General features: G+C 46.5%; 1 protein-coding gene and 1 long non-coding RNA gene across 3 annotated transcripts in view; one reads left to right on the top strand and one right to left on the bottom strand.

The window, feature by feature from the left end:
• Positions 1–10,298, bottom strand: part of Trim2 (tripartite motif containing 2) — a 142,855-nt gene extending 132,557 nt beyond the window's left edge. The window contains exon 1 of one of the 2 annotated variants that reach the window (XM_040752581.1): positions 10,142–10,298. The gene's annotated coding sequence lies outside the window, so the exon portion shown is untranslated. Of the gene's footprint in view, positions 1–9,521; positions 9,614–10,141 lie in introns of those variants that run through there. The other variant, XM_040752582.1, reaches the window with a different exon arrangement.
• On the top strand, positions 9,661–12,077 carry LOC121142460. Its single transcript, XR_005879502.1, has 2 exons — positions 9,661–9,947; positions 10,119–12,077. It is a non-coding gene; the product is annotated as an uncharacterized LOC121142460 (long non-coding RNA).
• Positions 12,078–17,023: the final 4,946 nt, after the last annotated feature.

Genomic DNA, 17,023 nt, shown 5'->3' with positions numbered 1-17,023 from the left:
TCTATCAATACCAACTAAAAGGAATTAGGAGAGGTGAGCGAAAGAGCTGGAGAAATTGTTCAGAAAAATATTTGAGAGGGTCTCTCTCACACACACACACACACAGGTGTTTCAAACGCACCATGCAGTGACTGCGACCCTCCCACGTTTAAGATGCTTTGCTGGGCAGCGCTGGAAAGGTGTGAACAGGACAGCGAGGACGGAAACTACGCACCACCAAAGGTGTCCCGAGAGTGTGACTCACACAGCTAAAACAGTGGCATGTGGAAACACACGCAGGAATAATCATAAAGCCAAGGGAAACAGATGCTCCTGTGGTGAAAATTCAAGCTCTGAATTTTCACTAAACACACCTCTGGTAGTAGCAGCCACAGATGTGACCCTTTGTGGACAGCATCTGATGCTCTCCTGTTGACAGCACCATTAGCTTTCCAGAAATGGAAATGGGATGTGAACCATAGACCACACAGGGTACACACAAGCTGTCTTGGGAGCCAGCCGATGGATTTAAAGAAATGCTTTTAAACTAATCTTCCCCCTCTCATGGACTCTTATTTTTAGAGACAAACACTTTGATTGGATGTTTGTCACATGTGTGACATGTACAGGTGTGCATATGTCTGTCTGTGCGTGCATGCGTGTGTGTGTGTGTGTGTGTGTGTGTGTGTGTGTGTGTGTTCAGAGACCAGACAACAGAACAACGTTGGATGTAATCTTCAGGAACACGGTCTGCCTTTATTTTGAGACTATGTCTCTTGCTGGTTTGGACTTTGCCAAGCAGGCCAGGCTGGCTGGCCAGTGAGTCTCAAGGATTGCCATTTCCTCCTCCAGGGATGACCAGCCAGCACCACCATCCTTGGCTTTTTCGATTGCATTTTGGGTACTGAATTTAGTTCCTCAAGTTTGCAAACCAAACGCTTTACTGAAGAACCATCTCCCAGGCCCAAATACTTGTCACGTTCCAGAAAGCATAGCTATGCAAAGGTTCTTGGGTCCCTTATGACACTGGTTCTCATCCTGTGGGTCACGACCCCTTTGGGGGAGTTGACTGACACTTTCACAGCAGTTGCCTAAGACTATAGGAAACACAGATGTTTACATTATGATTCATCACAGCAACAAAATTACAGTTATAAAGTAGCAAGGAAAATAATTCTATGGCTGGGGACACCACAACATGAGGAACTGTACTATAGGGTTGTAACGTTAGGAAGGTTGAGAACCACTGCCTTACGACATCACAAAAGCTAACCAGCAAACAGCAGCACAACAGCAGGTTCTGGGTCTACAGTGCAGACTCAAAACTTAAACTTAGCTTCTCTGTCTCCAAGCTATATCACAGTAGCGGTGGAATTCTTCAAAACATGTGCCTGTACACTAGCGAAAAGAACAAAAGGAGGGATGTGGACAGACATGAGGTTCCTTTAGATGTGGAGAACGGGAGGTGGGCTGTGGAATGCTGACAGGCAGCTATGACAGATGACATTAGAAGGAATGAGCCCTGACTTACTTTAAAAATAGAATTGTGTGCATAAAAATCACACACTTGAGCACATTAATGGGTACCACACGAGGCTGTGATATGTGTAGATTACCACGTGTAGAGCTTAAATCAAGCTAACCATGCTCATTTCCTCCAACTTTTGCCATTTATTTCTACAGAAGAAAACCTTTTATAATGCGTTTGCATTTTAATGAACTTTCCGGATTATTGAAATTTGAATTCTAGAGACAAGAGAGAGGAAATGAGCCCAGGCAGAACTCAAAGGGTCTTAATGGGAATTTGTCAAATTCAGAGCGCTTTGAATGTAAGAAAGCCTGGCTTCTGACTGAGCACAGGTGACCCTGGGTGCCCCACCATCATGATGAAAAGTTCCAAGTCTCTGGTGAAATCTGGCAGAGTCTCATTTGTCTGTATTCTGATGACAATACTCATTATGACTTAGTCATCTGTGAGCCAAGCTGTGAGCCAACCCTTTACAGCAAGTGTCTTAGTCCTTGAAACAGCCTGTAGTGACAGCTTCATTTTCAGGATGACACAGAGGTTCAGTGTCTTCAGAAAATTGCTCTCTCTGTCCACCTGCCATGACCCCTCATCACCTGCCTCAGGACCCAAACTACGTTCCTCCCTATTTTCTGAATGTCCAAGCTCCAGCTCCTTCAGCCTCCTGACCCTGCCCCACCCCAGCTGTGTACTGTCTTTGCTTTCCTCTCTGGTTGTAGATGAGTCCTTGGAGCCCAAGCACCATCACTCAGTAACCTGACTGTGTGGGCAGGTACCAGTCCTTGCTTCCCAGCCTTGGCACAGATTGGCTAACAAGTGCCCCGGCATCTGACTGGCAGTCTAGCAGTATAGCACAGTCTTTGTTTTATTCTATGTCTGACTTTTATGAATGAGCCATTCAACATGATGGTAAGAGTTAATTTTTTTAAATTGCAAAATGCTTCCTTTTTTAAAAAAATCCTTGTAGGAGAAACAGAGTAATTAATAGATTTTTTTTTCTGTAGTCTTGTTGACTATTATATATACCTATATAGTAACAGGTAATTTCATTTCTAGCTTGTCACCATATAATAATGAGAATATTTCACTTTACAATAAAATGGGACTGGGCATAATAGTATACATCTTTAAGCCTAACACTTAGGAGACTGAGGCAGTGGATCTCTATGAGTTTAAGATCAGTCTGGTCTACATAGCAAACTCTAGGCCAACCAAGGCCACACAATGAAACCCTGTCTCTAAAAGAAAGAAATGGTGCTGGAATGTAGCTCAGTGGGAGATCCCTTTCCTAGCAGGTGCCAGGCTCTGGGTTTTATCCCAAGAGCAGCAAATAAACAATGTAATTACTAATGATAATTAATAAAATAACATTCTGATGGGGTTACTATTAAAAAGACAATTATAGTTCATAATATTGGCCTCACTCATATTAGTCATGGATGCACAGTTGCATGTCACATAATAACATTAAATTCCCTTTAATGACTTCCTCCTCCTTTTCCTCCTCTCTCTCTTCCATCATCACGTAAACCTTTTGTAAAGTATCAAGTATGTTAAAACAATCAGAGCCAACAGGAATGGTCCAGAATAGAATGACAACCAGATATATAAATAGATTCTCGACAGGAAACTTGTCAAGCCAGAGAAGAACAGAAACTGGTGTCTTGGGACCTGGGGCAGGGAAGTTAGTGGTGCTTAGCAGGCAGCTTGGGTCATCACAGAAAGATGGGTGCCGGGAATGGCCGGTCCCTACATGTACTCTGCAGGATAGTCTTATGCTTGATAGGAGCACATAGAGAGAGGAATTCTGGGTAGAGCCTGAGGCTGCTTGGTGGTTAAAAGTGGGCATTGGCAGACATCAAACAAGAGTCAGCAATCCAGCAAACATCCTTCATCCTTGGGAGCTGGTCCAAGTTGGCAGAGGCTGGCAGGGTGGAATGTGATAATCTACAATTCCAGGAACAGAGTCGAGCATTTTTCGATGCAGTCACCAAGAAACGATGGGCATGCCAGGTCAGGGAATTCTGGCCATGCCTGAGACTTTGGTAGCTCAGAGTCAGGGCTGCTGTGGAATCTGTCCTTCCAAGACAGGCTTCTGAGTTTCCTCAAAAAGAAACTTCTTTCCCTTCTCTGTGGTAGGTTTCCAGCTTCTAGCTCCAGAAGTTCCTCCTGCTCCAACAACTGTGAAATCACTGGGTGGCCAGCCTTGATCTTTTGACTTTGATGAGCTCAGAGGATCATGACAGACATGTCCCAGGGTTATCCCTGATGGCTCTCAAGGTTTCGTCATTGGGGAGGGAGTGGAGCATGACCTTGTCTGGGCACCACAGTGGGAACTATCCATCAACAAAACCATGTCCCAGCATCTGCCACCCAACATCCAACAGCCCTTGAGCCAAAGGTGCCAACAAAATAGGAAAGGCCTGTCTCTTTAGCACCCAGCTGTGGCGGTTTGAATGAGAATAGCCCCCATAGACTCATGTTTGAATGCTTGGCCACCAGGGAGAAGAACTGTTTAGGATGAATTAGGAGGTGTGTCATTGGATGTGGGCTTTGAGGTTTCAAAAGCTCTCCCCTCTCCCTGCTGCCTGCAGATCAGGATGTAAATAAAACTCTCAGCTATTTCTCCAGCAACACGCCTGTGTGTTACCATGCTTTAAGCCTCTGAAACTGTAACCAAGCCCCCAATTAAATACTTTCTTTTATAAAAGTTGCCTTGGTCATGGTCTCTTTACCAAATAGAACAGTAACTAAGACAATGGTGCTGAGAAAACTCAATATGTATAGAAGAATGAGTGAAATGACCCTTCCCCATATCTTACAAGTTACAAAAACCAACTTAAAGTGATTTAAAAGGGGCTGAAAGTGGCATTTAATGGTAAGAACTTGCCTAGTATGTGAAAACCCTGGATTTGATCCACAACCCTGAACAACAACAACAGCAAACCCACTATCTTTTTAGACATAATGGTTAGGCACAAAACTATGAAGGTACTAGAACAAAACAGAGATGCACTTCAAATGGTTGGCCAGGGTGAGGGTTTTTTTTGGGGGGGGGTATAAGACCTGAGAATTTCTCATAGGAAACAAAAGTAAAAACAGATCTAATGGGTTTACATCAAACTAAAAGGCTCTACCTTATCCGTAGGCATCGCCAGTGTGATGAGACCAACTTCAGAGGAGAAGAAAATGTTTATCGACTGAACATCTTACACAGGGCTAGAATCCAGAGTGTATAAGAAAACTCCATCTTTTTTTTCTTTTCTTTTTTAAAAATGTGTAGCCCAGGCTGGCCTTGAATTCGTGATCCTCCTGCCTCTGCCTCTTTCAGCAATCCTACCGGTGTGTGCCACCAAAACAATCTGATTTTAAAATGGACCAAAATAACCTGACCAGACAAATCACTTCTCAGGAGGAGACATAATTTCAGGCGTAAGACCCAGCTGCGAAGAGATGTCAGGAAGTGTGAGAAAGGAGCGAGTGTTGTTCAGAGTTGTCTAAGGTACAGTCTACTGGAGACTTAAAAACAATGATGAGCTTTGGCATCAGCAAGAGAAGAGGGCCCTGGGATCCTGAGTGCCTGTGTGGGGGCGGGGTCTGTTACACTAAACTAGACAGACTAGCTGGATCTTGCTGGCTTTCTTCAAAAAATACCAACATGATCAACATTGGTTAAGAAAAGAAAAAAATTAGTCTAGGCATTGCCTAAAGCACTTAGTTGACTACTTTAATGGCTTTGCTTTTCTTACAAGGTTTAGAATATGTGCCAAGGCCACCTGACAGTCCAAATGGTAGTGACAACCAAGATGGCTAGCCAGTGAAAGCTGGGTCACTAAGACACACAAGTAGCCAGGGAGTAAAGGGAAACATTTTCTCAGAAGCATTGACCGTCAGGGATTCTAACAAACCACAAGAAGGTAACACCTCACCCCGGCTCACATGTCTGCGATCAAAGCGTCTGGAAGCCATAACGCTGGTGAGGCTACGAGAAACCAGAACGGGTGGACCAGGTTGGGGTGGACCAGGTTGGTGGGACTGAAAATGAGTGTGGCTGTGGTGACAAACAGTCCAGGGCTCCCCAGCACGCTGAAAACTGCCCTGGAGGACATTGCCCTGAGGGAATAAGCTGCCCACAGAAAGAAAAGCGCTGGATGACCTCACTCATATGTGGAGCCTGAGAGGGACGTCACAGAGCCAGAGAGCAGGCCTGGGTTCCCGGAGGCTGGCAGAGGAGGGGAGAAGAGAATAGGGTAAGCTTTGTCACTGGCATAAAATTACATGTAGATGAGAGGACTAAATCCTGGTGTTCACACGGCAGGGTGACTCCAGCTAACAAGATGTATTGCGTTTTAAAATAACTAGGAGAGAGGGTTTCAAATGATCTTGTCACAGAGAAATTACTAGTGCTTGAAACTATAATATGCTAATTACCCGGACCAGATCATTACACAAGATAAATATGTATATAACATTAAATTGTAACCCATAAATATGTATGGTTAATGTATGTCAAAACAACCCGAACAAAAACAATACAGAACTAAGTCAAAACACAAGAGCCTTGGCCCAAGGATGGGGGAGGGAAGAGTGTAAATAGGACAGTCTTGTACGTCTCCTGAATTATTTCTGTACCCAACGAAGATGCTTCAACCTGTGGAGAGCAGCACCGGACGCTCCCTCTTTACTAATGAAGACACACTTTTCACCGCGTCTGTGGCTTAGTGAAGGGGAGGTCGAGATGCATGTGACCTGAGAACAGATCTTACTGTCACTGTCAGTGCTGCCTACGCACACACGACAGCCTAGGCTTTCTTACCCCTTCCACGTGCCCTCTTTCCAGCACAGGAGACAGCACAGATGACAGTGCTGAGACTGTCCCTTCATTTCCCAGTCCCCATTTCCACCTCCACAGGAGGCTTCCAGGGAACCCTGTGGGGTTGAATTCCTGGAGGAGACAGCTGTGGTCAGCTTATGTGGAGAAGCCTCTGAGAAACTAGAGAATGTTTCTTCATTTCAATAATCCAGAGACCACAGGCTGGAAAACTCTGGGCCTTCACAAAGAACAAGGCCAGAATGTGCCAGGCCCCATGTCCTGTGTTTCCAAGTTTATTCCTTGTTTCAAAAAAAGAAAGTATAAACTTCAAGAACTGAATCTAGAGATCCCCGAACGACAGCTAGTTCACCCCACTCTACCCCAGTGCCCCAGCCATCTTTTTCTGGAAAGGCAAGGTCTGCTGAGGCTGCCCAATCTGCCCAAATCTAGCAGGGGCGTTCGTTTGGCAAGCACAGTGCACTTTAGATATTTTAATTAGCTGCCAGCCTTTAAAGATCTGGTGGTTTCACATTAACAAATTGGAAGGGAGACTCCTGGCTCCCTCTGGCAGAGCTGGCTAGCCTGAGGGTAGGCTCCTGCTGTCCTCCACAGTTAACCCCATCATCGGACCATGGCCTCTCTCAGCACTTAGGTTCCCTGCTTGCCCCTGCAACACCAAACCTGACCGTCTGAGGCATAGACAGGCATCTTGCAACCCATTTTTCTCTTAAACCCAGAAAGCGCTGAGAACAGATCCATCCCTGGGCTCAGACCAAGTGGGTTAAAATCTGAGTCTGGGAATGACCTGGGCTTTAGAAGAGTCTCAAAGGGCTAAGGTCTGCAGCCAGGCTAAGAGTGGCAAGGGCATGAAAAGTGGGTGACAGCTAATTTTCTTCTAGATGCTCCTAGGCAGTGAACAGCATTTTAGAATTTCTTTGTTAGATTTAATCAAAATCTGTTTTCCTCACTCCCTTCTCCCTAGCTTCTCTTTCACTAAAACAGGCTTGTTTTATGTTTCTTTTGTTTTGTTTTTGGCTTTTCGCCTCACTGTTTTGGCTGTCCTGTTCTCAATACCCCATTAATTTTTCCACATTTCCTTTAAAGATCAGGGACGTTAGGAATAGCACCTTCTTTTTCCTACTGCAGAAGTCAATTATAAAGCTTATTTCTCCTCCCATGTCACACCTAAGATCTCAGAACTCCATCAGTTGTTTTTCATAACACTTTGACTTAGTCATAATTCAAATACCAAATACCAACTCTGATCTTGGAGTCAGAGCCATAGTCCCACATGTAAAATGAAAGGGCCCACATGTATGTCCATAATAGTTTTAGGTCCTTGTAAGTATGGGAACTATATTGATAAGATTATAGAATTTCTAGTCAGTTGAGTTTCTGAGCTCCATTTGTTGCTGTTTCTCTGAATGTTAGTCACCACCACACTCACCCCACCCTCGTTGTGTTTGCTTTCCCCTCCTACCCTGCTTGTACTTATTAAACCAGTCCTTAAAGGTCAGGCTGGCAAAAGCTGCTCAGTGGGGAAATAGTATTGGAAGATTGGCCCAAACCATACCCTGTGGGTTTTTGGTTTTGTTTTGTTTATAACTTTTTAGAAACAATCTTATTTTTCATATCAATCCCAGTTTCCTCTCCCTACCATCCTCCCATGCCTCCCACCGACTCCCCCATCCCACCCCCCCATCCACTCCCCAGGGAGGGTGAGGCCTCCCATGGGGGATCATCAAAGTCTGTCACATCATTTGGAGCAGGACCTAGGCCCTCCCCCATGTGTCTAGGCTGAGAGAGTATCCCTCCATGGGGAATGGGCTCTCACAGTCCATTCTTGCACTAGGCATAACTACTGGTTCCACTGCCAGAGGCCCCATAGACTCCCTGGCCTCCCAGCTGACACCCACGTTCGTTCAATCCTATGCTGGTTCCCTCATCGCCTATGGGGTTTTTTGTTTTGTTTTGTTTTTTTGGTTTTACGAGACAGGGTTTCTCTGTATTGTTTTGGAGGCTATCGGTCCAGCCCGGCCTCGAACTCACAGAGATCCGCCTGCCTCTGCCTCCCGAGTACTGGGATTGAAGGCGTGTGCCACCAACGCCTGGCCCATTGCCTATGTTTTAAGTTGAGCTAGAAATTGTTTTCTGTGTCCCGATTATGCCAAAGGAGACATAGACCTGGAAAGTTCCAACCCTTGATCTTGGCTGGCACCCCCAACCTGTACTAGTTGGATCTGTGGCATCTTCTAGGGGAGGCCATGTCTTCCATGGTCCACAGCCAGGGATGCTGTAAGCTGGACTCAAGAAATCATAGGGAAGCAAGGCTTGCACAGAGACCTCAGGAGACAGCAGAGTACTGAACCAGACCAGAGCACGGGTCCCTAAGACATCAAAGGGCAGCCCAGTCTGGGCATGGCATTCGGGAGGCGCTCTTCAGACAGGGAGAACCAGATTCCTCAAGACGTACACAGACCTCAGGGAGGAGGCCTTGCATGTCGCCAAATTAAATATAAAAACCAAACCAAACGCTAAGATTTCCTCTAACGCGCAATAACAACACCAAACAAAACCCATCGAACCCTTTTACAACATTCATAGTCTGAGGAGAAGGGAGGAGATTGGGGGGGGGTCTTTTCATTTGCCTGCCCGGTAAGAACGAACACCATGTGCAGGGAAGGAAAGAAGCCGGCTTGGAGCCTAACAGAGGCCTGAAGTCTCAGGACGCTGAAATCCTACGGGGACCCAGACCCAGGGGCAGAGAGCATGTCGCCCAGCTAGGTGGCTTCAGGAAGAACCGCGGCAGACCCTGCGCGGTGCACCAAGGTCCCCACGGTCGGGAAAACGTTAGCTGCACCTCATTGCTACGCGCTAACCCTCAAGGGTGACTTCTCGCCTTTCGCAAGCGGCTGGCCAAGACTGCGCACCGCGGCTGCCTGGGCCCAAGTTTCTTTTGTGTTGGGTCCACGCACAGGAGCGATCCTCACGCGACGTGCTGCCAACCCCGCACTCAAGTCCCTCCCAGGGGCTGCCGGGGCTGCAGCCAGCTCGCGCCACCTCCAGACGAGGCGTGGCGGAAGCACCGGGCGCGCCCCCCGCCCCCCACCCCCTCCGAGCCGGGCCCCTCTCCTGTCGCTGCACCGCGAAGCCGGAAGCGCTCCGAGCCGGTCTCCTGCCACCTCCGGGGCGGCAGATACTCACGTTTCAAGTGTTTGCCAAAGGGCTTGAACTCTGGTCACCAAGCGGAACCGCGAGGGAGCTCGGCGCGGCTGCCCTTCGGGCAGCGAGAAAGGGGCAGCAGACCGCCAGCTGGCAGCCCCTTATTTTTCCGCGAGCTCCCCCCAAATGCTCCTCAATGCCGCCAACGCAGCTGCCAGGTTTAATAACTGTGTCAGACGGCCCGCCCCTCCCCCTCCCCCCTCCCCCAGGAGCGGCAGATGACAGGCGGTGGGGACCGAGTTGGCGTCTCGCACCGCAGTTTTTCAGCCTCAGCCGAAAGATTGCCTAGGGACCCACCATGCCAAGGTTAAATGCCAAAGAATCCTTCAGAAACCTTGCGTCCTTCCTGTTCACTTGGCAGCATTTCTTTCGGGGCGAATAAACACAGCAGAGGCGAGTGCCGTGCAGGTGAGCTAACCTGCACCTCAAATGGGAAGGACCTCACGCCTTCCTCCGGCCCGGCTCCCACTTGACTCCTGGGCCCTGGTGGGATGTCCTGGGCACCCCGCGATGCGCCGCAAGCCCTGCAACCGAGCCTCGCGTTTTAGTGCGCACATCAGCTCCCTCGTCTGTGTCTAGGGCTCTGTTCAACAGGACCTTACTGTGTGGGGACGCTCCGCTGCCGTTCATTCACTTGGACCATTTCCAAAGCGCGAGCCGCTCCTGGAGACAAGCTGAATACACCAGGCCGGGAGCAATCAGCGGTTCGGTTTTGCTAGTGCACCGTGAAAGCTGAATGTTCCGCCGAAGGTAATGTTTTACAGCAAGTACAAGGTGGATCACAGCCTAGCGGCCACACCTCCCAGTTCCCCAAGGGTCCTCACCCCAGCTGACTCCGCCCCAGGGCACCGCACCTGCTTCCACTCTGCAGAGTGGTTGCCTTGGAAACCCTGGAGAGCTAGAGCTCCCTGCAGACACACTGTTGCCCTGACAACAGCGACCCAGCTCTGGGTGTGCCAGGAAGAAAGTCAATGGATGTTGCTTTAAATACGGATTCAGGTCTGTGCTAGGCACTGGCAGGGATAAGAAAAGAGCGCTACTAGGGGATGCAGGCTGAGCGTCAAGAGCGTGGGTGGAGTCGATGGGTATCACAGACTGGGCACGCTGTCGCTCCACCCCTTTTTACCAAGCAAGTTTGCACTTGACTGTGAAAAAATTCCATAGTTCTTTTAGTGTGTTTCCTTCATCTGCTTAAGATGCTTAAAAGGGATTTCCCAGCACGAGCTGGCCCCAGGCAGGAATAAGTAAAAGCCCCTAAGCATGATGGAAACAGAGGGACTGCCTCCTGGGGTAATAGTTAACTACGGATGATGTCATGGCAGACATTCAAGAACTCTGGCTGTGATGAGAAATGACTACAAATTTTCACTCATTGTTTGAGAAAGCTAGGGCCTAGAAGAGCTTACCATAATTTGTCACAAACCTGAATGTGCATTTGCCATCTTGAGATTTGGGTAAGAAGCTTAAACTCATCCACAGACACATAGGCACTTGTGCTAAGGAAGTGAGACCGCACAAGAAAGAGTCAGCTGGACAGCAGCTTCCTTGAGCTAGGGCTACAGAGACTGAATGCCGGAATGACCCGGACAGAAGAGCAAGTGTTTGCAGTTCTCTGCTTAAAGTGACCCAGTGCAATACAGAGCAATGTAAAATAAAGCATTCAGAGTCCACAGATTAGACATCCAGAAAAACGAGGAAACTGGGTGACGGCTGGCTCTTTTTTTTTTTAAGTGTCTAATCCATACAACAGTGAAGCAGAAGCCAGGAGAATATTTTCCAAGTACTGACAGAAAGCAGCCACTACATCAGTCAGGGTTCCCCGAGGAACAGAACCGATAGAATGGGTGTTTATATTGCAAAGGGGATGATTTATTGACTTTTCTTAAGTAACATGGGCTAGGTAGGCCAACAATGGCTGTCTATACATGGGGAGGCTAGAGCTACATGCCACATGGATTATGCCAAGCAAACGTCCCTGCTTATAAAGCAGTCAGGCTCAAATATACTGATGCAGCAACAGAAACAGCACACCCCGTGCTTCCTTTTGTGTTTAAGGCACCACAAATTTAGGCGCACTCAGACCATTTTCCGTTTGCCCTGTGGGGAATTACGAGTGTGAAAAGGTGGGTGTCTCATCGTGTTTGCCCTGTGGGGTATTACGAGTGTGAAAGGGTGGGTGTCTCATCGAGTTTGCCCTCACTGTGAAAGGAAGGAGTAAGCCGAAAGCTGGGGTCTTTAAGAGTCATTCTCGAGGGCTGGAGAAATGGCTCAGTGATTAACAGCACTGGCTGCTCTTCCAAAGGACCCAGGTTCAATTCCCAGCACCTACATGGCAGCTCACAGCTGTCTGTAGCTACAGTTCCAGGGGATTTGATGGCCTCGTACAGACAAACATGAAGGCAAAACACCTACGTACATAAAATAAAAGCCTCTTTTAAAAAAAGGCATTCTCAGAATTCTGCTTATCATACACCATGACTCAGCCATTCTGTTCCTAGATATCCTGTGTGAATAAAATGGCATACATATCAGCTCAAAGATTTGTTGGCAGTTACTTACATCAACTTTGCTCACGATCACTAAAAGCCAGTAGGAGCTCGGATGCCCACCCGTGATGAACAAACATGTCCTGGCATAAGTGCAAATACACTCGGCGACAAAGAGAGCCTTGTTCCTGACATACACAAAACATGGAGAGACCCTAGGCATTGTGTCTAGTGACTAGACCCTGACACGGAAGGCTACATATGGGACCTGTGCTTTAATGTCTAAGAAACTTTAAAAGGACAGAAGGTTTCTGAGGGCTGGAGGAGGTGGAGAGGGGAAGCAGGCTGCATGTGTGGATTGTGGTGCCAGGTACAGGACGTTCAGAGACACAGGAAGTAATAGGGAGGGGTTAGAAGCACTGGCAGGCCTTTGAGTCAAGGAAGAGGAGAAAGGGGAGGTCACTGGTTGCTTTTCTGCCATTTGTGTGATCAGTTTTAACCTATATCTGACTCCCAAGTTTTCATTACTAATAGAATAATTTAGATAATCGTTACACCTGGCATCCAACAAGTGGCATTATTAAACATGCCAAGGCAGTAGTAAACTCACCAACCAGCTTTGTCTCCTTCTCCACAGGGCCTCTGTGGGAGTCCAAGGTTTTTCCATTGCAGTCTTTCTACAACTGCTGTCCGTCCCCAATGGGTTAGTTGCCCAATGCAGACCCATGCCCTCACTTCCTGCCACGCAGGCTTTCCCTGGACTCCCCCCCCCCCCCCCCCAGGCTACCAACCCAGGCCGGCTTGGCCACCTTGACACCCACTCTCACTTGCTGGGGCATGGGTTTTTGCTGCTGCTGCTGCTACCACAACAAACTGCAGAGATATGTGCCGCCCATGTCCTCTGCCCAGCCATGCTGAGCAGCAAAGCTAGCCAGGCCACACCCGCTAAGCCAAGCATCACTGACATAGCTGGCTACCCTCGCACAACTCAGCCTTTGCTTTCATCAGCAGCAGATACAGTGAGATACCTAGAAATTCTTAAAAGGGAAATTAGGTTTAAAAAGAAATAGTGGGCAGGGATTGGGGGGGAAATCTTTCCCATGTTAAGAATTGCAAATATCACAATGCAGAGAGTTAGACCCTGTTTAGTGCTACTATGTATGACTGGAAAATGGAAAAAATAAATGAGGGGATAAACCACTTAATTGAGATTGACATAATACTGATTCCAACTACCATCAGCTTTGGTAATTCATATTTTACCCTTAAAAATGTGGTTTGATAACTGTGCCAACTATAAAAATTTGATTGATAAGGTACAAGCTTTAGAAAGACTTACTAATGAAAATAAGAAAAATATTCAGACACTGAGGAATTTAGAGCAGAACCTACTGCACCATTGCATTATGAAATTGAAGAACATCCAAAGTTTATTAGAAAACCAAATTTCCTGGGTGGTGGTGGCGCACGCCTTTAACCCCAGCACTCAGGAGGCAGATTTCTCTGAGTCTGGGGCCAGCCTGGTCTACAGAGTGAGTTCCAGGACAGCCTCCAAAGCCACAGAGAAACCCTGTCTTGAAAAAAAAGAAAGAAAAGAAAACCAACCTTAGTTTATCCAGTTACCAAACAAGAATGACCAGCAGATGACAGGGATCCTAAAGACTGGAACCCTGTAGACTTGTAGATCTGAAGAGATTTAAAAGAGCAGTCATTCCATGTGGAATACACTCACTCTATGTGAAACAGTTGTTAAATTCATGAACAACTCAGAACAGAATTATCCTACACGACTGAAAAGACTTAGCTTCAGAAATATTGGAAGCCGTCCCTCACTATAAAGGAAAACACAGTGGGAAGAAGAAGCCAGGTCATAGAACAACGAGTTGGGGCTAAAGGGAAGGAAATTTCCCAAGGCCAGCTTCTCAGTGAAGGCCGGTGCACTTATTCATAAAGACAGTTCAGATTTGATGAATACGGTTTGGTGCTAGGTCATATAGCAACTCTGAATGCTTGGGACAACAGGGTTGAAGAATCAAAAAAGAGGACTGAGTCATTTACTAAAATTATACTAGGCCCCAAAGAAGCCTTCACTGATTTTTTTTACAAAGACTAACTTTAGTTGTAAATAAAATGATATCAGATCCAGAAGTTAGACAAGTATTAATTCAATCTTTGTTTTTTGAAAATTCTAGTTCCGAATGTGAAGGTGAGATTAGGGATTTAAAGGTAAGACCAGCACCAGTAGATGATTGGATCAGAAATACAGCTGATATTGGATCTCATGTGTAGGAGGAAAACAATGCCGCCATTAACCATGTGACTTACTAGAGACGCAAACAGATGAGGTAATAAAAGAGCGGTTTACCACACTGCTAACCACACCCACTTTAGGCATGACTAAAGACGTATACGTACGTAGGCAGTGAACTACGTCACTAGCCAGGCCTACTTTTGGGCATGGCTAAGGGGCTTTACCGGGGAAGGTATAAAAGACTACCTTGGTCTCTTTTTCCAGCTTTTGGCTTCTAGTTCGGCGGCGGAAAACTACTCGGCTCATCTGGGTTACTTGTTTGGTCTCTTGTGAGTAATTTCTACAATAAATACTTAGTTTTCCTTTCAGTAAGTGTGCCGTTTATCATTACAGCATCACTCATGCTTACGATGGTACTTTGATAGAAGTAATTTCAAGAAATTTAGAAAAATCAAAATGTCAGATGTTATAAGTGTGGTAAACAAGGTTATTTGAAAAGGGATTGTAGGCAAAATGTTCCTAGAAACAATGCTTTGTTCTAGAGATAATCCAAACACAAGGCCCCAGCCTCCTGGAATATACAGAAAGGCCAGCACTAATCTAATTAATGAAGATCAACAAAGGACAGGCAAGGTAACCCTTTGCCATTGGAAAATACCCTGAGGAGCCTCCCCCAGGCCCCAGTATCAAATCTGAGTCAATCATTCCTTGTCAACACTGGAGAAACTCATCTACAGAGCAATTAAAAGACAATACCTGCTGTTAAAAAGCACAGTGCTCTGAATGTGATCAAGGACAGAACAACTTCTCTACATACAACAAAAGCTGCAGTAGAGCCCAGAAAACAAGTGTTTTGGCAAACTGCTATAAGAGATCAGAGGCAAAGTTGAAAGTGCATATAAATGGCATTAAAAATTGAGGGCTGGCTAGACATAGGTACAGATGTAACAATGATTTCACCAAAATCTTGGCATCCAGATTAGCCTCTTCAGGAAGCAAAGGTTCAGTTTCTAAGGACTGGAACTTTATCTTAGGTAAAACAAAGTGCAGAATGGCTCAAGTATATAGGGTCAGAAGGATGGATAGGAAAATTAAAATCATATGTGGCTTTAATGAATTCATGGGGGTGTGATTGATTGCAGCAATGGAAAACACAGACTAACATTGCTCCAATCTCAGAAGCAAACCGTAAGATAAAGGATGCTTCTGAGAGAAACATTAAAAGTTGTTATCAAGAGCAGTCACAGACAGTTCAAGTTGTGCATGGGCACAACAGCTGGTGGTATTTCTAGGGAACCAGCAGCCCTAGATGTTAACATGGTTAGCTAACAAACCTATGTGGGTGCACAATGGCCTTGGAAGGATTGCAGGTACTAGATCAGCTGGTAAAGGAGTAGCCAATGCTCCAACATACTGAAGAATCAACCAGTCCTTGTAATTCTCCTGTATTTGTCATGAAAGAAATCTGAAAAATGGAGAATATTAGCGTATGTGAGAGCCATAAATAAGATGATTCGGCCAATGGGCTCTTTACAGCCTGAAATTCCCTTGCTTTCTCTATTACCCAAATGTGTAGACTCAGGGGGCCACCAAGTGAGAGGAGACAGAGAAGCTGGGGCTGTGTCTGTGAGCTGCTGGCTGGCTGGCCCATCTCCTTCTGTCTCCAGTTTCCTCTGGTCCTGAGGACTCGGGACACTGCTCCCTTCAGGGTAACCCTTGAATCCCTGAAATCCGAGGCAGTCCTTTTAAAGCACACATGATTTTATTAACAATTTTAAGAGTGTGAGTGGCCAGGCAGTGGTGGCTCACACCTTTAATCCCAGCATTCAGGAGGCAGAGGTAGGCAGTTGTCTGTGAGTTTGAGGCCAGCCTGGTCTACAAGATTCCAGTGCTACACAGAGAGAAAAACAGGTGTGAGTATCAGGGGCAGAGCCCTTTGGGATCAAGCCCAAGAATTAGAGGGGGGGCAGGCTCTGGGTGGACTCTGAGAGGGGCATGAGGTCAAAGGTCGGACATTTTTCTCCCAAGAAACTAAACTTACCATTTATTTGAACTTGGTCTTTAGTTATTTATCCACAAACACAACACCCACTTCCCTTCAAGGTCAGGAACAAGTGCTCAGATCCCTCCTTCCCACTTCTTATGATCACTTAGAGGAAGAAAGAAAGAAAAGGAAATCACGGGAGAGGCAGAAAGTTATTTTTCTGCCTATTATGCACAACACACAAACCATATGTTTGCTATTAAAACTATTTTTGCAAAACGGGGGCTTAAAACCCAAGACTGTGTGCACTTTCGGCAAATGCTCAGGCACTGGGCTATAACCCGGCCCATCTGGTGACCGCTTCAACATGTGACTGATGTCTGTAATCCTATATCTGCACCCTCCTAGCAATGAGACCTGATGTTTTCAGAGGCAACTTGACTTGGGTAGGATTGAATTTATCCAAGTCCCAAGAGGAGGTCTTAACAGTGTTAAACCAACTGTCACTCCCACTGTAGCCTTTAAACACTGGCACTAATCAAATCAGGACAGCAGCCAGGAGATGTATGCTGGGGCTTTGGGGAAAATAAGCATATTTATCTCACAGTAACCAGAGCTAGCAAGACCAAGGCTTCTACCCTAACTAATGTGTATAGGGATGCAGGTTCTAGAATTGCACAGCCATTAGTCACGCATGGAGATCCTAGCTCCTGGGCTGCAAGCATCGGGGATGCTTGGTGGAAACCAAGGATAAGGCCAATTC

Source organism: Mesocricetus auratus, unplaced genomic scaffold (genome assembly GCF_017639785.1).
Source record: "Mesocricetus auratus isolate SY011 unplaced genomic scaffold, BCM_Maur_2.0 Super-Scaffold_100009, whole genome shotgun sequence".
NCBI classification, from domain to species: domain Eukaryota; kingdom Metazoa; phylum Chordata; class Mammalia; order Rodentia; family Cricetidae; genus Mesocricetus; species Mesocricetus auratus.
Note: the sequence above shows the minus strand (reverse complement) of the source record. Positions and strands in the feature narration are given on the sequence as shown.